General features: G+C 38.4%; 1 protein-coding gene across 2 annotated transcripts in view; it reads right to left on the bottom strand.

The window, feature by feature from the left end:
- LOC139710501 (uncharacterized) overlaps positions 1–17660 on the bottom strand; it is a 112211-nt gene extending 94551 nt beyond the window's left edge. Inside the window, exons 1-2 of one of the 2 annotated variants that reach the window (XM_071622436.1) lie at positions 17601–17660; positions 934–1019 (exon numbers count right to left, since the gene is read on the bottom strand). The gene's annotated coding sequence lies outside the window, so the exon portion shown is untranslated. The remainder of the gene's footprint in view (positions 1–933; positions 1020–17600) is intronic. The other variant, XM_071622444.1, reaches the window with a different exon arrangement.
- Between the last annotated feature and the right edge of the window lie 7836 nt (positions 17661–25496).

A 25496-nucleotide genomic window follows, 5' to 3' on the forward strand; every position in this document is an offset into this window, starting at 1 on the left:
AAGAACACAATAACATAATTGGACAGTGAAGAACAAGGAGAAAAGAGAGGGAGCAGAGAAGAAAGGAAGAGAGGTCTGTGAATACACCACTCCATCGACAAGACAGTTGAAAGTACGCACCAGGTTCGAACAGTTGGAAACTACGGTAGTTCCTCATGAACTTTGCACAAAACAAACTCCTGTGTCCTTAAGTGCAGACAAGTGAACAAATATGGCCATACATGGAAACATTGATGACTGTCAGTCTTTAATGTTATGCATGAATGATTGCAACCAGATTTTTCCTTGTGGCATTGCTCCACAGTTTGACTTGTCATAACAGGACACGGTGGTCATACTGGAAGTATATTTCCTGGATGTCTATTCATCGATTCACATACTATAGGTTTACCACAAGCATGATTCAAGTTTCCGTGGCTAAAGTTTAAAAAAAGATTATTCCTTGTACATTGCAAGACTGTGTCCATCTAAGATCTACATAACACCATGCAAAATAGATTGTATTATGTTAGGACATCATATATTGGAATACAACTAATACACAGGTGAGAGTGCGTTAGTGGAGATGCAGCACACTCGAGGGTATTTACAACGGCGCAACATGCACTCCTAGAAGGTGCATCCGAGTGCATGCTCCGCTACCGTACATTGTGCATACCTGAGTGTGTGCAGCATCTCCACTAACGTCACAAACTTAAACCTGTGCATTATTCGGTTTATAAAATTGGTCTATGAAATAACTTTAATGTGATATTAGATGATAAATCTTCAGATTTCAACGTACTTGTGCCAATCTTCAATATAGGCTGTAGAGATGATTGTGTAAAAGCAATAGTTTGAGTTTGTGCTGCGCATACGTCCCATACATACTAGATCTAAATACACAAAATATATGTTTAGCTTTTTTATTTTTATTTTGCTTCAAAGCTTTACCTCGCCAGTGGGCTCTTCCTGTCTTCTGCTGCCACTCCAACTCACAAAGGATGATACGTCTGGTCTTAAGTCATGTCCATCGTGACCTGTTACCAAGATAAAATTCAGAGTAAAAATACAATCGTGAAGTTTTCATTATGGAGTATTTTCTCAAGATTGCAAGAATCAACTTCAATATTACTTCAATAGTAAGGGGGGGGGGGGGGGGAGGGAACAGATACACGAATGTATCCAGAAAGATCATATTTGGGGTACTGAGGAGGATCGTGAACAAAATTGTGAAGCCCGACTTCTGACAACAATATCTTCTGGTGCCAAAAAATATGTCGCAATGATTGAAATGGGCATATAACATCTAAATAATACACGTTTTGGAAACATTCTGTAAAACAGGATCATCATAAGAAAGAAATATACCATCACACTAAGCTCTCTAGCATATAGATGTGCACAGGCGCACTCACGGCTATGGAGAGTCAATCACTTGCAAATTAACATCAGCATCATGGTTAGAATAATCCTTACGAACTCGGCCTTATAATACAATGGTGAAACATCATATCTGGCTTCCAGGTTTCAGCTCTCATAAAGGGATTAATCCTCATCTACGATTTCACTGATCTGCATCAGACTTGTCAAATTTTGTGTCATGTTTGCAAAGATCTTAGAGTTGGCTTTTATAAACATGAATCCCAGTGTTCCTTTATCCAACTATTTCTATTGACTCTATAGCGCGACCAGAGCACTGAGGGGCAGAAATCAACTCTTGTTCAGATTAGAAGACAACCTCAAGGTAATGGAAATAGTCTTCCTGCAAGGACATTAATAACATCTAAATGTAACTCTCAAATACACACACACACACACACACACTCACACACATAGGATAAAAAAGCAGCAGAAGATAGAAAGATATCCATTTACTGCATATAGGCGAGGAATGCTATCAGGATTGTTAGTAAGGAGAGCGCATTGAGGTCACTACTAGACAAACTAATCAGTGGACAGTAAGAGCTACAACATCAACAGAAAGACCCCTGAACAATGCATACACAACAATCATAAATTTATCCACACATTTCCTCATTTTTAAGAGGCTGGAATTTATCATCATCGGTACTTGCATCACCACAGTGTTAAATGTACAAATTTCTGGTTTCTTGGAGTAATACAGCTGTATGTTTGTCTCTCTCAACTCTTTCTTCCTTCAAAACCATACCATTCTATATCCATTGATTATTACTATGTTTCAGTTCTTCACTTCATCTTTCTCTTCTTATTTCTTCCATTCTGTATAACTTTCTCCCTCCCATTCCATTGTCTTCATGCTTTTCTGTTATATCTGTGACAGGTACACATAACACATAATTTACATGTATTGTTGTTATCATTAAACCTGATAAAAGCAATATGATTGATCAGACGAATGTGATTGATACACAATTTACCTACATAATATGTAGGCCTAACCATGACATCCACTTTGTGAACTAAAAACTATTGTAAGCAGCTAATACATGCAAATGTACATGTCACATATCTTAATCAATCTTCAGTGGGGACTTGATTGACCTCACTTGACTTCATGTGGATTTGAAGTGAACAGGGGCCCTGCGTAGCAACCCATAAAAAGATCTAATTACCAGTAGTAGTGTTGAAGTATCCAATCACATTGTATGACTGTTGTGAGATGACCAAATTTAAGTACATCAGGGTAACATAACAATCACTGTTAATGTATTCAGTATGTCGCTTCATTTATACAGAAAACAACAAAATATACCTCATTACTCTCAGAGTGTGGGTATTAGCAGTATTAACTTTACAGTTTCAGACACACCGAGTTATCATAATACATGTATAACGTATGACATATGGATAAACATATTGATATGAGACTATTCAGGCACAGTGTCCTGACATATATATACAATATAATCATAATATGGTAGCATCAGACCTTGCGCACTGTCATGTTTCGCGACAAGCTCATGAATATGTATGAGTCTCTCCCATTAGCAGTGCAAACTGCACGGGCTTTGCGCATTGTGCTTTTCACACTGCATTGGAATCGCTGGGTAGTTTGCGAAAAAGCCCCGCCTAGTTATATGACATAAGAGATAGGAGATCATTCAGACGTGGTATACAGGCAACTCCAGTTAAAAACACAAAGTCCTCGCGACCAAAAGTTTTCATTTGTTATTTCAATGTTGCATTATAGATGAACAGTAAAGAGCATAGGATAATAGATGATAATTTTGCGACCAGAAATTTTACTTCGTTGTAATGAGAATTTTGTTTTAACTGTGTTCGTTATAACGGGAGTGTAAATACATGGTGTGGGTATGAATATGAATACATCATATCAATATAAGGCCATTCAGACACATAAAAATCTTCCATATAATGATAATAATAATAATAATGATGATGATAATAATAATAATAATAATAATAGTGGGTACTTGTATAGCGCACAAGTCCACCTTTCAGTGCTCATGGCGCTTATATCCATAATGAGAACTCCTAGTCTGAAAGGGGCAGAGGGTTAGGTAAAATTACATGTGACTCTGATCTCCGCTCATGCTCTCATGAACGTCACTATCCATTAAAAATTTGCGAGCCGTCACTCCAAGCTGTAGGGTCTACCCCCCTCGCAGCCTCTATCATAACAGTGCGCACTTTCCTGTCACTCTTGACGATAAAAGAAAGTGGGCTAATTACGCCTAATTTCTGTTGCAGGATAGGACAGCATAGCCATACAGGACATGCTGCTCAGAACAGTTTAATGGAAGTGATAATGATACAAGTGCATGTAGAAAATGATAAGATAACATGAGAAATTAGTTTCCACATATCCACTGTACTTAATGACAAATTTTGTGATCACTTCATTGTAAAATTTGTATAAATGCACTTGTGTTTACAATATGTGACCGTGCATCACAAAACGAACAAAAAGTCACACCCCTTGATTTACGTGAGGACACAAAAACGTGAAATGGGTCAACCGAGTCAATATTGAGTTTTTCATATTTTCTGAAAGAGCTATCCTTCTTCTACATTTTTCTTTAGTTTGGGATCATAACATGAATGGGAAAGTGTGTTTTCAGCAGTTTTTCTACAACCCTTTTTGGGGGAAGAATAGAATGATCAGGTATGTCTCAGAGTCCCCTTTTCATTTCTTGAAATCCTTTACACACTCTTCACTTTCGAGTCTAATAACTTTTGAAAGGATAACTCTACTGCTTTGAAAGTTGGCATTAATCATGGCCAGAATGTGTTGATAGAACATGCTTAATTTCAGCTTAATCTGATAATCCCTTCATTGTTGTTGCTCCAGTGGTTTACATCCTGTGTTTTGTCCCTTTCATCGCATGGCTAGCACGGCTTGGAAAAGATTAAGCGCTTGAATAGATCCTGTACTTCAGAGCCTCTTTTTTCAGTTCACACTTTTCCAGAGTGTGTGCTTTCTTTCTAGTATTTATAGATAGGTTAGGGGAGTCCATTTGAATTGAGCTATACATCATTTTTAAGATCAGAGTCTGCTCTTCAAGAATCTGCCCTTAACTAAAAATCCATGTCCGGCGACTTTTTGTTGGTTTTGTGACGCAGGGTCACATATGGTGTGCATGCCATTGTGGGGGTTCTATGTGCCATACAATGCAAATTGTGCATAAATATTTGAATCCTTTATATCCGCATCTGAAATAACAAAAATATTGTGATTATAATACCACACATTTCTGCTCATCTCCATGTACAGATTTTCGAATGCACGCGTCACAACCTATGCATGACTTCTGTATCCACAAAAATACTCTTGTGAGCTAAAATGCTTGAATCTGTGAGTCATTTCAAAGGGAACTTCAGTGATCATTCATGCCATCATGCACCGTTATTGATGCACAGCCAGAGGATACGTGCTAAGTCGTCCATCACATGATTGGTTTATGCCACACCAGGTCCATATAAAGGCACACACTCCCTCGCAGTTGGGGCATTGTCCACTAAATCGAATCATGCATGGGCACAGTCTCTCAAAGAGTCAAGCCAGCACATTAGTTTCACGCCAAAAGAGTCGTACAGAATTCACCTTTGAGGTTCAGAGAATTTCCATCAGTGGATAAAAGCCCGTAAGACAAGAGGCAATGCCACAAACCACTCTTCCTTTCAGGAAACCTGCCTCTTCAGCGTGCAATTCCAATTCTACAAATTTTTGGAGGAAGCTGACAGCTTACATAGGGACAGCAGAATATCATATGTGACCGTGCATCACAAAACAAACAAAAAGTCGCACCCATTGATTTTAAGTGAGGACTCAAAAAAGGTGATATGGTTCAACCAAGTCAATCTTGAGTTTTTCATATTTTCAAAAGAGTTATACTTCTTCTATATTATTCTTCAGTTTGGTATCATAACATGAATGGGAAAGTGTGCTTTTAGCATTTTTTGTACAACCCTTTTTGAGGGAAGAGTAGAATGATCCGGTTTGTCTTTAGAAGCCACTTTTCAGGTTTTCAAATTTTTTGCCCCTTCTTCACTTTCAAGTCTAATAACTTTTGAAAGGATGCTGCTACTACTTTGAAAGTTAGCATTAATCATGGGCAGAACATGCTAATAGAACATGCTTAATTTCAGCTTAATCTGATAATCCTTTCATTGTTGTTGCTTCTGTGGTTTACATCCTGTGTTTTGTCCCTTTCATGGCACAGCTAGCACAGCTTGGTAGGGATTAAGCGCTTGAATAGACCGTGTACTTCAGAGCCTCTTTTCTCAGTTCACATCACCTTTCCAGAGTGTTTGCTTTCTTTCCAGTAGTTAGTTAGGTTAGGGGAGTCCACTTGAATTGAGTCCTTTTAAAGCTTAGAGTCTGCTCTTTCAGAATCTGCCCTTAACTGAAAATACATGTCTGGCGACTTTTTGTTTGTTTTGTGGTGCAGGGTCACATATAGGGCCCACACCCTTCAACCTGAAATCAAAGAAAGATTCTCTGTAAAGACCAAGAGAGTTAACTCTTAATGTGCCAGACCCGAAACCCCTAACGTGCCAGACGTTTTTACCCAACGCCAGAAAGTTTGCGAACTGGATTGACAATGTAATTTCAAACTGTCATATCTTTGAAACTATTGACTGTTTTGAACTGAGTTCTACACAACAAATATCAAGAAATAATTGGTCTTTCGTGTCATGTAGTCACTTTGCTGTAATATCTATCTGAACCTGAAATATTGCAGAAATAATCGATATCATTAAAAAGTTAATATAAATTTTTGTGTAGTATGTAAAGAAAGAGTCAGTCATGATTTTTCTTCAATAGAACGCTCCCTTGACTCTGTGAGAAAGTTTTAGAGCTACATTTCCTCTTTAAAATGATAACAGATTTGTCTTCTAGAGTTGTATAATTCCAAAGATATTGGCAGTTCAATTTGTCTTTTCAATTTCTTTTTCTGCCTCGGTAATTCATTCCTAAATCTGAGTCCTGTAGTCCCAGATCTTGTATTTGAAACTAAAGTAAATCCCGGGTCCTGGAATAGTGTCTTTTGTCCACTTGAGAAGGAAGCACCTACTAATCCTTCTTTTGTTTATGCAGACTGCAGGAGGGCGCACTCTATTGAAATCGGCATGCTTTGTTTACAGGTCTACTTTCCATCCACTGTACATGTGCATAGACAAGAACAAAAGCGTGTTCTTCCTTTGTATAGGTGCTAGCGTGGGGATGATTAGTGAAGTTCACCAAGACAAAAGGATGAAAGACTTGACCGATGAACGAAAGCTTGACCCTCTTTGAGGGACAAAATGAAAGTCGCTCCCGCAGGAGAGCACCCAAGCAGAACAATGCGAGTGGAAATGCATAGACAACACACGCAAATTCAGTAGCATACACACGCGTGGTTTATCAATGAGAATTTTGATCTATACACAGCTCGCAGAGGGTGCGCTCTCTGCAGATTTTCCCGACGCGAAAAAATACATCTTGCTGAAAAAACATGTATTTACTCAAAATTTTCCTATGCAAGTATACTCATATTTTTAGTGCAAACGATGGCTATGCTAATCAGCTACCAGTACATATCAGTGGCAGTTTCTTGGTGTAACGTATTATGGTACCACAAGAACTTAAATGACCAATGTTTTTCGCGCTCTTCTTAGTCGCCGATCGGCGACCATGGCACGTCAGGACTAAGGTCGCCATTCGGCGACCATGGCACGTTAAGAGTTAATTGAATTTCTGTCAAATTTCTCCATCTTGATGTCACCTTCAGCAAAAATTCAGTCACATAGGATCCATGTACTGAAAAATATGAGATACATAGACCAAGAATTCAATTGTTAGTGAGTCTTTGTGTCCGTATGTTAAAAGGGATTCGCATAGTTTTTTAGTTGAGACCTAATTTCAGGTTTCTAACATTTTTTTGGTGAGATAATGAGAAACCTCTTATGAAATATGAAACAGCATGTAATTCTATGAGGAATTCAACATTTATTTGATGAAAATTGGTTTTGAAATGGCTGATATATAAAAAAAAAGAGCGATTCTAATAAAGTATGGGACCCACACTTTATTATGATCGCTTTGTTTTATTTTGTTGTTGGATGTTTCAGTCATTCCAAACTGTATTTCATCAAATAAACTTTGAATTCCTCTTAAATGGTATGCATCTACTATATCAAAAGTGTTTTCTTGGTATCTTGCAAAAAGTTAAAAGCCCAATTCTCATCTCCACCAATACTGTACCATCCCTTTAACATCAATATGACTTTATCACAATGGGGAGCTGGCACAGGAGTCTTAAAGGAGAAATCTAGTCCAAATGTAAGTCAGTCTGATAAAAAAGAGTAAAATTTGACTGAAATCAGATGAAAAATAAGGACGTTATGACATTTTGAAGTTTTGCTAATAAGGTGAAATAATATGTGACCCTGTTCCACAAAACCAACAAAAAATTGCCAGACATGGATTTTTAGTTAAGGGCAGATTCTGAAAGAGCAGACTCTTAGCTTAAAAATGATGTATAACTCAATTCAAATGGACTCCCCTAACCTACCTAAATACTGGAAAGAAAGCACACACTCTGAAAAGTGTGAACTGAGAAAAGAGGCTCTGAAGTACAAGGTCTATTCAAGCGCTTAATCTTTACCACACCGTGCTAGCTGTGCCATGAAAAGGACAAAACACAGGATGTAAACCACTGGAGCAACAACAATGAAGGGATTATCAGATTTAAAAGCTGAAATTGAGCATGTTCTATTAACACATTCTGGACATGATTAATGCTAACTTTCAAAGCAGTAGCAGCATCCTTTCAAAAGTTATTAGACTCGAAAGTGAAGAGTGTGCAAAGGATTTCAAGACATGAAAAGTGGCCTCAATGACATACCTGATCATTCTACTCATCCCCCAAAAAGGGTTGTAGAAAAACTGCTAAAAACAAACTTTTCCATTCATCTTAAGATCCCAAACTGAAGAATAGAGTAGAAGAAGAATAGCTCTTTCACAAAACTAATATGAAAAAGTCAAAAATTGACTTGGTTGAACTATTTCACCATTTTTGAGTCCTCACGTAAAATCAAGGGGTGCGACTTTTTGTTCGTTTTGAGATGCACAGTCACATATAGTTAATAGATAATATTGTATTGTAAGTATTGTTTATAAATAGCCATATATACTGTTAAAAAAACAATTATTTTTCAACAGCTTGTGGCTTGCACAGCACAAGGTAAAAAAAAAAAATTCTTGCCAGAAAGCAGAATTCCGTTCTAGATATTGCCAATAATATGTTTAAAGTAGAAGAGTTCAAACTTTAATCTTTCCTTTCCTTTTGCTCATGATTTACACAAACTAGGTCTTAGAGTTTTGCAGTCATTACATATTTTGGAGAGATAGAGACAGAGAGAGTCATATGGCATGCATCCAACCCTAAAATGATATTTTTAAATTTAACTTGAGAACTGTTTCTATTCTCTTTCCTTCAAAAATTCTCATCTAATGTATCAATGTTGGAAATGTGTACAGCTTCATCAATTAACCTGATTAAAAAGAAATGCATATTTGTACTTTTAAAAGATGATAATAATAATACTTACATACAGTTAAACATGATTATTTTAGCGGCATGAAATTTTCGCGAATTGGAGCCGACGGCCTTTTTCACTGCATTAAATTTTTGCGAAGTGCCTCTGGCATTCATTGCATATAGTGTAGACAAGAGCCTTTGCATCATTTTAATTTTGGCTCTTGTGAAATTCGCAAAATTAAAATGCACGCGAATATTCCTCATTGTACAGTATATTGAAAGAAGGTTCCAGCCCCTGGCTGTGAAAAAGAAATATCTCCACAAGTTTCTATTGACTGATAAACAGTATACTGCCCTCTCTTGCCAAATGCTACAAAGGCAAAGGGCAGTCCGGTGAGTGCTACTGGTGCTGTGAACACTACATTCTGAATATCATTTTTTTTAAAGACTCATTGATAAGGCAAACAAAAAAAAAATGCCATAAATTTGGATGTCCATTGTGCTGTTTTGTATTTCATTCAACAGAAACCTCAGACACAGAGTGCAGAATATTCTTATTATAATATATATCTCATTATATCATATTCTTCTTATTATTAAAGTATTCATTTCTTCTCAAAATTTCAAACAATTCCCCTCCTGATGAACTGGATACTCACAGCAAAAAGTTTATGTTGTATTTTATGAACAGTCAGTTGTTCCTCACATAACATTACACAACTATTGGACACCATCAACATGTGAAATATCATGGCTAAAATAGGGACATGTGCGGCACATGCTTCCATGACATTTGCTCAGCTGCGACAATTGCTCCCATGAAACATCTGCACACTAAGCCAAACATACATTCTACCCCAAAAAAATAACCCTAATTCTAGTCCTGATTCTCACTTTAACTCTTAACGTGCCATGGTCGCCGAACGGCGACCTTAGTCCTGACGTGCCATGGTCGCCGATCGGCGACAAAGAAGAGCACGAAAAACATTGGTCATTTAAGTTCTTATGGTACCATAATGTGTTACACCAAGAAACTGACAATGATATGTACTGGCAGCTGACTAGCATAGCCATCGTTTCCACTAGAAATATGAGTATGCTTACATTGGAAAATTTCGAGTAAATACGTGATTCTTCGGCTAGACGTATTTTTTTCGCGTCGGGAAAATCCGCAGCGAGCGCACCCTCTGCGTGATGTGTATAGATCAAAAGACTCATTGGTAAACCACGCGTGTGTATGCTATTGAATCTGCGTGTATTGTCTATGCGGTTCCACTTGTATTGTTCCGCTTGGATGCTGTCCGGCGGGAAGCTGCTTTGATTTTGTCCCTCAGATACGGTAAGCTTTCGTTCGTCGGTCAAGTCTTTCATCCTTTTGTTTTGTTGAACTTCACTAATCGTCCCCACGCTGGCATACAAAAGAAGAAAACGCTTTTGTTCTTGTCTATGCACGTGTACAGTGAAAGGAAAGTAGACCTGTAAACTATGCCGCTTGGTACCACACGTAGTTCCTAGTTTGTTTTGGCGTGATCGTCGTCTCCTATAGTTCGAAGCGAAATGAAAATCAAAGTAGAAATCTAGTATTTCGGAATTTCAGACAAAATATAGAGCATTGAAGATGAACATTATTTTGCTCAGTTCAGTTTCAAAATTTATTGTAGGCAGCGTTCTCAAAGCGCGAAGAGAGCTGTTGTTTTGAGCGACGACATGCGAATAGTACCAATACTAATGAACTTACAAAAGTGACTAAATAAACCTATCTAGTATTCTCTGTGATTTTGGGGTAAACTGGCTGTATTGGTTCAACTCCACGGATATGAAAGAACATTATAGCGCCTGATTCTCTGTATGTGACGATGTGCACGTGAAAAGCGGCCAAACTATGATGTTTTCCATGTACACTGTACTAGCATTTGTTTTTGTGCTAGCGTTCACTGTTGCATTTTTTCTTTTCTTTTGTTTAGAGTTTCTCTTCAGTTGGTCTTCATATACTGTAGGGTACCTACCTCTTTCGCCGTGCCTTCTCTCTTATTATGTCGCTTCTTCTTTTCCCTATACATTTTGAAGAAAATTAGTTTTCACGCATTGTGCATGTCTCCTTCTCCGTATGATTTGTCATTTTGCTGCCGTATTTTGAAGGATGTTTTAGTTCTTGTAGCTTTCCGGCTATAAATGGCGTGTAAACAACTTTGGCTGTATGGGAACAGCAAATGTCTCTAACTACGTACTCTCGAATTAGCGACCGGAATCGTTGCGAACGTCAAGAATATATATTTTATTTCTTTTGGCCAAAAAACAAAAACAGACAAAAACAAAAAAGAAAACAAACAAAAAAGAACCATCGACAGCCGATTGGTGTATCATAGTAATTGTTTATTCAACCACGCAAAATGATCAATTTATTATTTCATGATGACAAAAATCAAAGCAGTATCGTTTATCGCCAAGCGATGATGCAGACACAATGTTGGAGAGAGTATCGTGCCTATACAGCACAGACTCGATAAAGTAGAACAGAATTCGATCAGTAATTCGTAGACAGCCGATATCAAATTCGCAAACGGGTTTTCTTGTCTGATTTTGATTGCAACTGTTTAGGAAGCTCGAAACCTAAAATCTGATAGGTTTCCAAACATTCATCGCTGAGTGAGACACAGAATTAAAGTATATTCACGTATTTATATTATTTGTTGAGCTGTGCTTATCGTTTTATTCCTACTTCTTATGGAAACATGCTATTTTCCCCGAGTCGCAGGTGAAGAGGAAAATGTTCAAACTCAAGCAAATCCCTCAAGATTATTATTACGTAGAACTTTAGATGACAGATAGAGAGAGCATGACCAATGCAAAGTAACGTCAAACTATTTGTTAGCATACAGATCTTGAAAACTTCAAACTCTAATCCCGCTGTTCAGTCCTTGGAGTAAATCAGTGTTGGAGATCACACAAAAAAGGAAAGAAATGTCGGATGATGCTGCTTCGTGAAAACTGTGTCACAGCGCAATGAAGGTAAATGATAGGTTTGAATTCAAGTACGGAACTAACATCCATCGGCTATTATAAACCAATGAAGGAACTTCAGTAATAGAGTGATGTTATAATTTCCATGAAAGATCAAAATGATTCTGATGGTTACAAATCGCTCGGTGAAACCAATATTGACAGGCGCTAGAGATTTCCTACGCCATGCGAAAGTAAGGAATGTGCCGCTGAATAATGTCATATTCAGATAATCAAATGTGATTAGCGAATGAGACTAAAGACAATCAAAGACAGCAAACATCGAAAAAGCATACCAGCAATGTAAAACTTGATTTCATATTTGTCGTTTACACAAGTGTAGACTCCATATATCACCACCTTCAGTTTTGTCTTCTTGTTACCAATTTTGCTATACAAATCAGGCCTGCTCGGGGGGCTTTTGATTATTCTTTACCGTAATAATTTCGTTGAATGTAATTGCATTGTTTGCCCCTTCATCATGATATGCGCAAGCTGCCTTTCCTTTCACTGTTTATCTGTGTCATGTTTCAGTGTCTTGTCACAATGCGTTTTTATTTTCGCTGTTCTGTTCTGATCTGACTTTTGAAAATTTCAAATCCGACAGAATTTATTTGTTTGCAAGATTAGTTACTTCACAACTATAGCCGAATAGTTCACAAGTACAGCGTTATTGAAATTTACTATTTCTAAGTGAGGTGATCGTTTCGAGAATGAGAGGGCTCAGCCCTACGTAGTGCTATTTTACCCAATCATGAAATGAATGGTGAGCTTTTTCAGTTGCACGCTCGTGGCTTCAAACACCAGCGCTGGGCTTGCAAGAACGTGGTTTGTTACTCCGAACGACTGACCTCGTGGTGGTGAGATTGAACTGGTTTTCTAGCCAAAACCCACTTCACTTTGATTTTCCTGGATTTGCAATAAATATGTAAGTGGTATACTATCGTGAATTAATTTTGTTTAAATATTTTAGTAATGTTGTGATCGGAATGACAGCGGCTGGCGATAGGTTGATCGGATTCTTGATTGGATACGGCGTTAGAAAAAAAAAATCCGGAAGGCGTGTACACTTTTATCAGTCAGATCATGGCAGCATCTTCGCTTTCAGGAGTTATGTTCATCCTTCAAGCTGCCCCTAGCAACCACTAGTGTGTATTGTACTCAATCAGTACTCGGATTATCTCCGCCGTTACCAAGGAATTGCGCGCGCACAAATCCCTCGCTGATAAAGGCCTGCCGATTTCAATAGAGTACGCCCGCCCGCAGTCCGCATAGACAAAAGCAGGATTAGTAGGTGCTTCCTTCTCAAGTGGACAAAAGACACTCTTCTAGGGCCCGGGACAATTACTTTAGTTTCAAATACAGGATCTGGGACTAAAGGACTCAGATTTGGGAATGAATTATTGAGGCAGAAAAAGAAATTGCTAAGACAAAATAAACTGCTTGTATCTTTGGAATCATACAATTCTAGAAGACAATTTTGCTATCATTTGAAAGGGGAGATGTAGCTCTAAAACTTTCTCACAGAGTCAAGGGAGCGTTCTATTGAAGAAAAACCACGACTGACTGTTTCTTTTCATACTACACAAAATATTCTAATAATTTTTTGATGATATTAATTGTTTCTGCAATATTTTAGGTTCAGATAGATATTACGGCAAACTGACTACATGACACGAAAGAACAATCATTTCTCGATATTTGTTGTGTAGAACTCAATTAAAAAAAATCGATAGTTTCAAAGATATGGTAGTTTTAAATTACATTGTCAGTCCAGTTTCGAAACATTCTGGCGTTAAGTAAAAACCTCTGGCACGTTAGGGGTTTTGGGCATGGCACATTAAGAGTTAACCTAAACCTAAAACCCTATCACAACCCTAACTCTAACACTTAGTCCTTAGAGGAGAGACTGGAGCAATTGCCGCAGAGGCAAATGTCATGTCACCAGCACACACAGACACACATATGGGAGATGTTTCTAGCATGTGTACCCCACATTTGAATGTGACCACTACTGTGACACAAGAATGGCTGCAACTTCCATCCCACTGCATCCTAAAATTCCGACAATACACACATTTTTTATTCTAATAGATAGCCAATCACAAAAATAAACAAACAAACAAACAAGCAAACAAACAGATGTTCAAAGAACAATTTTGCCCGAAGTTCTTTCAATAAAGAAAATGCAGTATATGTGCACAAAGATAATGCTCCAAATCTCAAGCAGAGTTTAGCAAATTTATGAAAATCCTGTCAAACAAGACATCCAAAGGTGACAATCTGGCCCCTATATTTGCAATAAGAGAATTTAACTTACACCGTGCACTCTGTATAATGGCATTTGTGATTACCAAGCTCAAATTTCACAAAACATAGGCAAAACTTATTTCCAATTTTCACATAGTTCATAAGACTAAGCTCCAAGCTTTGAATTAATATCTAAACTTGTTAAAATTGGACTATCCCAACCCATCAAATAGTAATTGAAAAAAGTGAGAGTACGAAGGTGCAGTTTCATTAAAAAAAACAGAGAAAAGAGGATTTATAGATTAGGGTCACTCAGGCATGCTGTGCAGAAGTATGAATCAAAACAAATTCTATTTTCCAATAAAAGTAGTGCCTGTCAAAAAAAAAAAAGTGTCAACAAGACTATAAAGCAATAATTGTGAAGTCACTGGAAGACAATAAAGAAATATACAGAATTCAACATACATTCATATTTCTTCAAAATGGAAGAGCCCTTGGCTTACCTTTTTCAGAAAGCAGGGGGAACACTATTACCTTTCACATGTGTCAATAACAAGTCACGGGAATGCATACTTTTACTTAGAAAGAATTCCTGCTCTCTAAATGCATAACTTCCCTGGATTAAAATGTTCAAGTTGCAGAGTACAAGTTTTGGGACCTCTGCTCAAATGCCAAGTGAATTTTTTGCTAACTTACCCATTTTATTTAATTTTTTACATTAGTTTGTTTAATATCACACAAATTGTGTTCTCATATTGCATTGGATGGACACAAGTGGCAAACAGCTCTATGACTACTACTCTGGCATTCTCTATTCATGAATCTAAACCTTCCTGTTCATTCACTGATATTGAGTGAGTGGACTTGGAAGAGTTACAAATCTGGCCACTCAGGGCTATATGTGACCATGCATCACAAAAACCAACCAAAAGTCGCATGCCCTGATGTTACGTGAGGACTCAAAATAGGTGAAATGGGTCAACCTAGTCAATCTTGAGTTTTTCATATTTTCTGACAGAATATTTTTCTTCTATGTATTTCAAAGTTTGGGATCATAAATGAACATGAAGTTGTGGCTTTAGCAGTTTTTCTAAAATGCATACCGGTATTTTGTTTAGATCTAGTTCAGAGAGTCCAATTAAATTGAGTTATGACATCATTTTAAAGCTTAACTTCTGCTCTTTCAGAATCTGCCCTTAACTAGAAATCCAAGTCTGGTGACTTTTTGTTGGTTTTGTGATGCAAGGTTACATCCTTAGATAACTCTGGGGCGCTCCATTACACACAGTTATACTGTGGGAGTGCCCTAAGTCAACAGAGTGGTATCTCTGTACAAAGAAAAAAGAAACACATATTTAAGCACCTCTAAAAGTGCCCTATTTCACCAGCAAACGGTTTACTTTTATACATTTCGTATCTAATTCATACCCTTCGTGCACTTGCTCATTCCAGACTGATCCTATGGTCCTTAACCCGTTGAGGACGGTAGATTTTGCTACAACACGCATTTCCCATAGATGCCTGCCCGAGTATTCTCGGGACTCGTCCTCAACAGGTTAAAAGACGTTTTTCTACAAGTTTAACTCCATACCCCACGTTCCTTCTTTCATTTTTCGAAACAACCTTTGCATGGCACATTGCACATATATTATCAATGATATGAATATATGCATGAAGAGTGCCGAATGGGGTTCCAGTGAGAGCTGCTGGGCGCCACAAGATTTTGCACAGCGAGAGCGCCTTATCAAAATGCTACACTGCTACTGGCTAGCGCATGGGCACAGGTTTCAAATCCGTAGAGAAGAACAGTATCGTTCTCACAGATTTTGCTTGACCAAATCAACAAAAGTCAGAAATTCGGACAGAAAGGGACTATGTATCTGAGGAACCAAATGTTTCACGACGCCAGTTGTAAACAATTGAACTACATCTGTACGTATTCAAACTGAATCAAATTCAAGTATTTAAGGTGGATTTGATATGCAATACTACCCCATACAAGTCCGAAAATCCTACTATCTGCAGCCCAAATGCTGGTTGCACTTAACCCGTTGAGTATGGAGTGATTTTGCTACAACACGCATTTCCCATAGACACTTGCCCGAGTATACTCGGGACTTGTCCTCAACAGGTTACTATTTAGTCAGCTCCACAAATACATCTAATTACTTGGAAACTACTTCATTTAATAAATCTTTTTAGTTATTACACTTTGGCAACCTTTACTTCAAGCCATCCATATACTGTAAAACATGATATATTCGCAGCATGAAATTTTCGCGAATTGCTACTGGCATTCAATGCATGTAGTGTAGACAAAAGCTTTCGCGTGCATTTTAATTTCACGAATTTTGGCGCTCGCGAAAATCGCGAAATTAAAATGCACGCGAAAATTCCTCGTTTTACAGTATTTGTGAAGCTTATTAATTTCACTGTTCTTTTTTGCCACATGAATAATTGAAGAATGTTGACTCAAAATGTAAACAAATACCATAGTTATGGGTAAACTCGGCCTAGCGGGTAAAGTCGGCCTCCAGCGCGTACAGTACATAAAATTGTACTATGCGTGCTGGCGGCCGACTTTACCCGCTAGGCCGAGTTTACCCATAACTACGGTACCAGTAATAAAGACAAGTAACAGAATATAACACATCAAATTTGATGATGAAAATATTTGAACAGCACAAAGTGATTAAAATTTCATGAAATACATAGCAACCAGAAAGTAAGATGCGCCGCACGGCATCTGGTCGGGCTAGCCTCTACACAGCTGTGCGTTTATACATTGTAGTAACCCTGGCTGGGGCGCTTCTTCACAGTTATACTTAGACCAATGGTATCTGTCTTTTCACAGGGGGCTTCTTATCTGATGTAGGGACATGTATGGTCAGTCCCCCAAATACCATAAATCCATAGGTCTAAGTTATACTGACTGGGTACATTTGATTACAGAGCATATCATTTGAGGCATTATCTACCATTAGGCCTACTAGACAGAAAAATCTGTCTGTCCAGAGGAGTCTTTTATTATAGATTCTATAGATCTAGGTCTAGTCTATATTTTTTTACTTTATCAGCTCTTCTCCGTAGAGGAGGAAATTCCGTGAAGCAAGACGCAGCCTCTGCGGAACAAATAATAGTGTATCCCTAACTATACACGTCTGGTCGGTCTAGTGTATCCCCAACGACCACTTGAGATAGAGACCGATCTTCATGTCTTTCGGTCAATGGAGGCCTTTAGTACTCAGCTCCGTGACACCATTTTGTACATGTGGGACTGTGCTCGACAAGATCCTGCGTTTATAGCCCGTAGTATTTTTCCTAGAACACGCAGTTTATCTCTTTGAATCACACATACATAAAGTGAATAAAACCAGAAATAAACGTATACATACATACTGTATTACATCTTATTTCAGAAATCTGCCATTCGATCCTGCAACTGTTCGTCGCACTCTGCTACAGAGCGGTTATGGAACCTTGAGGTGTGGCGCAAGCGCCTGTGAATGTGGCTGTGACTACACTACGTACGTAAGACGGGAATTTCCCCTCCCATCCGTCTGTCTGCTACATATCAGTATACATACTCCCTCAATTCAGGGATACCACAGGCACAGTAGAACCTAGATGCTACATCCGATTCCGCAGTTCGCAACCATAAAGTGACCAGCATCACAACAGATTGTCGGAAATTGGTGGCAGGTTCTACTACACTACTAACTCATACCATGGAGTGTGTACCTCCATGCTTTTAATACCAGTATCTTGCTCTTATCTTATCCTTCAGTTTTCTCTCCGTGCCACTGGGTGACGTGACATTAATTTGTTCTTAATAATGACAATTGCTCCGGTCTTATTTTCTCCAAGGAATTAGGGTTAGGGTTGTGATGGGGTTTAAGGTTTATTTTGTTGTGAGGATTAGGATTAGGGTTAGGATTATAATTATTCGGGGGCAGAATTTGTGTTTGGCTTACCCTGACGATGTTTCATGGGAGCAATGATAACCGTCCCGCTGACATAGGCCAACTGACATGTACAAAATAATTGTTACAATCAGCGCATAGCATTGTTACGTATAATTTTGCTTGCATAATAAATAACTTATAATAACGATGCCTTGGGTGTTTCACAAAGACTTTAAGTCGATCCTTAAAGTTAAGATCAACTTGAAAACTATGTTAGGCCACTTACTTCCCTGTTCAAGTTTTGTCAGCCTTTCAGAATCTACTTCAAAGCAGTTTGCAAATAAGGTTATTGTCATCAAACTTTATAGAAAAATCATTGCCACTTGTCTCATTTTGTGTACCAATGGGCCTAAAATTGATGGCTACACTAAACAAATCTCCGAAATTCTTATTTTCATTAGGAACCATTCAAGACGAACACAACATACTATGATTTTAAGTTGATTTTAACTTTCCAGACACGAACTGGGGTCAATGCTTCCACTTTTCAACATATGAAACGATTCTGACGAATGAGGAATGGAATTTCAAAATCTGCAGGAGTTGCAGGCATTAGAGCTCGGAAATGTAGGCCTAATCAATTTACAAGATAGTTTATAACTTCCTTTTTTAATTTCTCGGGAGTACAAAGAGAAATAGAAAGAGAGAGGGGGGGAGAAAAACATTCTTAAAGAAATCACCGGGTGAAAAGTCAAATACATCCCCTCTCGATTTTTTTACACTTTATTTTTGGGCAGAATCTCGTCATAATCATGAATACCCCTATATGCCGGATATTTAGGGAACACGCATGCAGTCCCTACAAATGCTTGTGTGTGGGGGGGGGGGGGGGAGAGGCTACATAGACATGGCCCTGAGGTTGACACTGTATTGTATATCATGGATGTGTGTCAATTTTTTGTTTTGTTTTGTTTTCCTCATTGGTGTACCCCTAGTACTTCAAAGTATCCCTTAATTATTTACCTGCCGAATCACTTTATTTATCTATTTATTTATTTATTTATTTATTTATTTATTTATTTATTTATTTATTTATTTATTTATTTATTTATTTATTCATTTATCTATCTATCTATCTATCTATCTATCTATGTACTCTTATCTATCTATTTATTCATTCATTCATTCATTTAATTAATTAATTACAATGTGTATTTCATTCATTTATGTATCTTTCAGTGTTGGCGTCTGGTAAGTCATAATGCTATTAAATCATTCTTTACAGCTCCACGTCAAGAAAGCACCTCAAATCACATTTATTTCAAGAACAGAACTTTAGTGATTATTATGGATTATTTGTAATCGTACTAGTCCGATTTATATGTCTGTTCTCTTTTGTTAGTTGTAAAGCACTTCGAAACATTTTCGTCTTAAGCGCTGTTGAATTTATTTTCCATATTTGTCTCTTCCTTTGCTAGCTGCCACAAAGAAATCTATATCAGGTATGTTTATCTTTGGCTGAACGAACGCTCTATATACTCTCAGTTTTAGACATAATAGTCAGGCTTGCGCGTATTAACAAAGTCTGACTGGAGAGCATTGCGTTTGCTTCATTCGTTCAATGACATAATGGGTTCCAGGACAATACACCCTATAGACACCCTTTCGCTGACTTTATTAAGCCTAAAATTGAACCTAATCCTAACCCTCACCTACATTCTAACCCTGAACTTAACCTTCACTAATCTTTACTCTATCCCTATCATTAACCGGTATTTAGCAAGATACAATTTATCTATCTATCTATCAATCGATCGATCGATACGATCTATCTATCTATCTATCTATCTATCTATCTATCTATCTATCTATCTATCTATCTATCTATCTATCTTTCTATCTATCTATCTATCTATCCATATATCCATCTATCCATCTATCTATCCATCTTATTGTCTTGATACGGACATAATGCTATCCAATGGAATTGATGGTGAAGAGACCGAAAATTTTAGTCCCTTTTCCAAAACCCTGAATTGCTTCTGTGTGAAAACATCTTGTAAGATTGATTCATCGTCAGTTTTTTATTTCAATATTGCATGTTCCAGATCACTAGATTCCCTATATCTTGTTCTTATGCTGAGAATATATTACTTCTTTGATGTCGTGTATTACATCCTCAAGAAGGTTCGCTCCTGCGATGATTATACCCTGCCCACTCCTCGTAGCTATCTCCTATCATTTAAAAAAATCCTAAGGGATGACGAAAGATCATCCATTATCCTACTTACCTCATTGGTTTTGTAACGTATTTCCTGAATTTGCTGACGTATAGGATCCGGAGTTTTCGTTCTGTATTCTTGATGATTCGTTTATTGCAAGATGACTTTTTGATTTACCTTGGAGGTGTGAGGTCTAGATCAAGACAACCGTGGGTATATTATGCAAGGAGGTACACTTTATAGACGAAAAAAAAAAATAGTGCTGTAGTACCTCCGTGATTTATAGAAGATTGTCACGATAATCCGCCAAAGTCAGCTAATGATAATTACCCTAAGGTAGTAACAGACGGACTTTTGATAATCATTATCAAACGAGTGGCGTCATACAACTTTAATCCGGAAGGTATATCATCAAAACATTATTTTGTCACGATCAGTGCTTGCTGCAGAACATAACTTTGGTACACACTATCGAGAAAAAAAACCCAAACAATACAGAAACAAAACAGAACAAAACACAATGTGCTTACTCATCATAAAATCGAGAAAAAAAGTGTCTCAGGCAACACGTTTATAAACAACGTCAATAGGGTTTTAGGTTGGTGGTCCTGAATGCGTTGTGTGCACATTCTGATCATGATCTGTCTTGCACATCGTCAAAAAATAAATTATGCAAACCGAGATATCAAGCACGAAAACCACTTGCGGAGGGACATAAAATGTTTAACCATAAAGGTCCAGGGTGTTTTTTGTTTTTCTTTAGCATTAAAGTGGCAAAAGAAAGTCGGCAATAATGACATGTCTCAAGATTGCACAGTAGGAGAATAATATGAGTGTTTTGAAAGTTCATAAACTTTTGAGGCTGCGTAAACATGTTAGCCCTGACTTTATGCCAAAATCACATCTGCAGGGAGGGACACAGACAACAGTGATATTATGTAGCATTGAGGACTGCAAAATATTATTGCATTGGTCGTAAACAAGAATGACGCCAACAGGAAAATACGACGTCGATTTGGTTTTTCATTATTCTTTTCTTCTTCTTTTTTTTTTTTCAGTTCAACCCTATACAGATTGCTTCCACATTCAAAGCTGACGTATTGTGTTTTTCATGTACACTTGTACATATGTCAATGAAAACCAGCGTACCGCCATCTACGGGCATTTCATGCACACTGACTATTACATACTTACTCTTCTTCACACACTCCTGGTAACGTGCTTTTTTTTTTTTTTTTTTTTATTGTTATGCTCCTTCAATTTTCGTTGTGAAACTTAACAAGCAAGCCACACAGGGTATACACTCATGTATGCATTGGTGGGAAATGGAATGGAATGAAATGGATAGTACTGTGGGCAAGCACACTGGAACACCTCCAGTTTGGGGGGGGGGGGCAAAATCTCGTCGGGGCACATTTTTATGACAGTGTGAGGATCCTCGGCGAGGGTATGGGAGGGACTTTTTATATAAAGAACAGTTAAACACAAACTTCTAGGGAATTAAGTGTAAGTGCCTTGTTAGGAGCGAAAATTTCGCATTCTTCAGTTTTAGACAAGAAAAGTGCCTTTATTGTTCATTTTGGTCCTAAAAACTTGCTTTGCCCTCCCCCCCCCCCCCCCCGCCCCCCGCTTCCGGCACCCTTGACTGTGGGTGTGTCTCCCCAGTCACAAACAGACGCGGACATTCTCACCAGTTCGAAGAACCATCCTCCAGACTGGCTGGAAGTCCACAGGAACTCATTCTTTCCCCGCACAATTAAAGTATGGAATGAACTTCCTTCTTCCGTAATAATAATAATAATAATAATAATAATAATAATAGCTGGTTTTTTATATAGCCCATTTCACACACTTTAGGGTTTCAATGCGCTTTACAGGCTATTATTACCCCGGTCACTGGATACATTATTTCCAACCAGCACTAACAGTGCTCATTCTCCACTCCCTGGGGAGCATTCCAGCCAGTCGCAGCCATTTTACAGGCGCGCACATGCTGATCAACCAACATAAGCTTTCTCATCCTACCGGGTACCCATTTATACTCCTGGGTGGAGAGCAGCAATGTGGATAAAGTGCCTTGCTGAAGGGCAAACGTGTCGGGCTTGGCATGGGCTCGAACCCACGAACCATACCACGCTCATGTCGTTCACAGACGAGCGCTCTTATCCACTCAGCCACGACACCTCCACTATTGTTGTGTGAAAATGATTTGCTTCAGAATGGTCTCATATTCAAGTAATGTGCAGTTTAATGCTTCCAGGTTAGCGTCCCTGGTCAGTGACGGAGCATTAATCTGCACATTACTTGAATATGAGACCGTTCTGAAGCAAATCATTTTCACACAAGAATAGATATACAATGAACAGTTACTCTTGAATGAATCCCATAAGGATTGGAACAATCATCTCCCAGCATTTCCACTGATTCCCACTGATTAGTTACTATCCTTCCCCTTTAAACGTCCACCCTCTGCAGGGGCGGATCCAGGAATTCTGTAAAGGGGGGGGGGGGGCAACTGATATTTCTGGTGCCATTTCCGGGTTTCATTTCATTTTTCCTTTTTATTTCTTTTGTTTTTAACGATAAATAAAGGGGGGGTGTGAACCTCTTGCGCCCCCCTCTGGATCCGCCACTGCTCCGGTACCTCCAGTTAAAACTCCAGTGGGAGTATTCAGGAGGATCCCAACCAAGTACCAAGTATCAAGTACCAAGTCCGGGCCATGAGCAGCAGCTAGGGGAAAGTGGTGCTACAGGGCATAGGGCCTATACCTTCCTATGAGCATGTACTATACTGGTTAAATAGAATATAAATAGTACGGTGTATATGAGGTTATCTTGAGTAGTAAAAATAATATTTTACCTTTTACTTTGGCTCCTCAGTGAAAAAAAAAACAAAAGTGGAAAAAAAGAACATCTAATCAAACCCACCCCCCCCAAAAAAAAAACCAAAACAAAACAAAACAAAACAAACCCAGAACAGAACAAAACAAATCTGGGGTAGGGCCTATGGAGTATTGAGAGTGTGTTGTGTTGCCCCCAAAACAACTTCCTGTATATGGTATCTATCAATGCCAGGGACGGTATCCTCCTTTTGTATCTGGCTTTTTTTTTCTTACATAACCAAAGGTGTGGGTAATGCATTACATTAATCTATGGATCCTACAGAAGAAAAGTTGCATTTTCTGAGACCATGCTGAGACACAGCTGACATAGTACTGTAAAAGTGGACATTCTCACGCTATTTGTGTGTGTGTGTGTGTTCGCTTGTTTTGTTGTGGTTTTTTTTTTGCGCTCTGTCGAGTAAGATGAATTCCTTTTATTTCTTATTAAAGTGATAAGTCACTTTTATTTCGGCAGAATCAAGGCATTGCACAGTGGTATTTAAACATATTAACAAGCAAAAAAATATTCCCATGTTTTTATTCTGGCGCTAGTTTGTGGACGCCCGAAATGCACAAAAAAAGTTCCACATCCGGTCCGTGTAAATTTCCACTTTTACAGTATCCAGCCATTGTGTTTTTGTCAGAAAAGGAACAAAAAAAAAATGCACAACTATATATATATATATATATATATATATATATATATATATATATATATGTTTTTGTTTTTGTTTTTTTGCTTGTTAGCTGATGAAACCCGGAAGTGGCACCCTACAGAAATAGAGAAGTTGCCGGTGAAGGCTTAAAAAAAAAATTCTTGTTAGCTGATGAAACCCGAAAGTGCCACCAGAAGTCTGAAGTGGGCCCCCAATTTTGAAAACGTGGCGACGGCCATGCAGAGACAGTGCAAGGACAAACCAGGGGACAAACACTGTCTTGTTGTATAGAGCTGCTGGACTAATTACCGGTATAATAGTTGCTCACCTTGTTCAAAGTATGCATGTTGAGGGGGAAAACATGTGGCTTCTCTACGTAATATCCTTTCTTCTTTTTGTTTCCCTCTTCTGTCTTGTCTGTACTGTGGATCACCACTCTGAGAAAATGCAATCCATATTTAGCGATTTAATCAAGCAATTCTCGGATTCTGAGACATTAACAAGCATCGGTGATAGCAAAAGCGTCATCGAGGGGCTTCCTTGTAGAACAAAGGCTTACTCATTCAAAAGGATATACACGGTTTCGGTTGAGATGGGGCTTCAGTTTCGTAACATTTCTTTTTCTTTTCATTTTTTTTGGTGATGATTTTTTTAGATAATGCATGAGAAACGTCTTATGAAATATGAAAGGGCTTGGCATGGGCTCGAACCCACGAACCATACCACGCTCATGTCGTTCACAGACGAGCGCTCTTATCCACTCAGCCACGACACCTCCACTATTGTTGTGTGAAAATGATTTGCTTCAGAATGGTCTCATATTCAAGTAATGTGCAGTTTAATGCTTCCAGGTTAGCGTCCCTGGTCAGTGACGGAGCATTAATCTGCACATTACTTGAATATGAGACCGTTCTGAAGCAAATCATTTTCACACAAGAATAGATATACAATGAACTCTTGAATGAATCCCATAAGGATTGGAACAATCATCTCCCAGCATTTCCACTGATTCCCACTGATTAGTTACTATCCTTCCCCTTTAAACGTCCACCCTCTGCAGGGGCGGATCCAGGAATTCTGTAAAGGGGGGGGGGGCAACTGATATTTCTGGTGCCATTTCCGGGTTTCATTTCATTTTTCCTTTTTATTTCTTTTGTTTTTAACGATAAATAAAGGGGGGGGTGTGAACGTCTTGCGCCCCCCTCTGGATCCGCCACTGCTCCGGTACCTCCAGTTAAAACTCCAGTGGGAGTATTCAGGAGGATCCCAACCAAGTACCAAGTATCAAGTACCAAATCCGGGCCATGAGCAGCAGCTAGGGGAAAGTGGTGCTACAGGGCATAGGGCCTATACCTTCCTATGAGCATGTACTATACTGGTTAAATAGAATATAAATAGTACGGTGTATATAAGGTTATCTTGAGTAGTAAAAATAATATTTTACCTTTTACTTTGGCTCCTCAGTGAAAAAAAAAACAAAAGTGGAAAAAAGAACATCTAATCAAACCCACCCCCCCCAAAAAAAAAAAAAAACAAACAAACAAACAAACAAACAAACCCAGAACAGAACAAAACAAATCTGGGGTAGGGCCTATGGAGTATTGAGAGTGTGTTGTGTTGCCCCCAAAAC

Source organism: Diadema antillarum, unplaced genomic scaffold (assembly GCF_040938485.1).
Source record: "Diadema antillarum isolate AM-2024a unplaced genomic scaffold, OU_Dant_1.0 scf00000038, whole genome shotgun sequence".
Lineage (NCBI taxonomy): Eukaryota > Metazoa > Echinodermata > Echinoidea > Diadematoida > Diadematidae > Diadema > Diadema antillarum.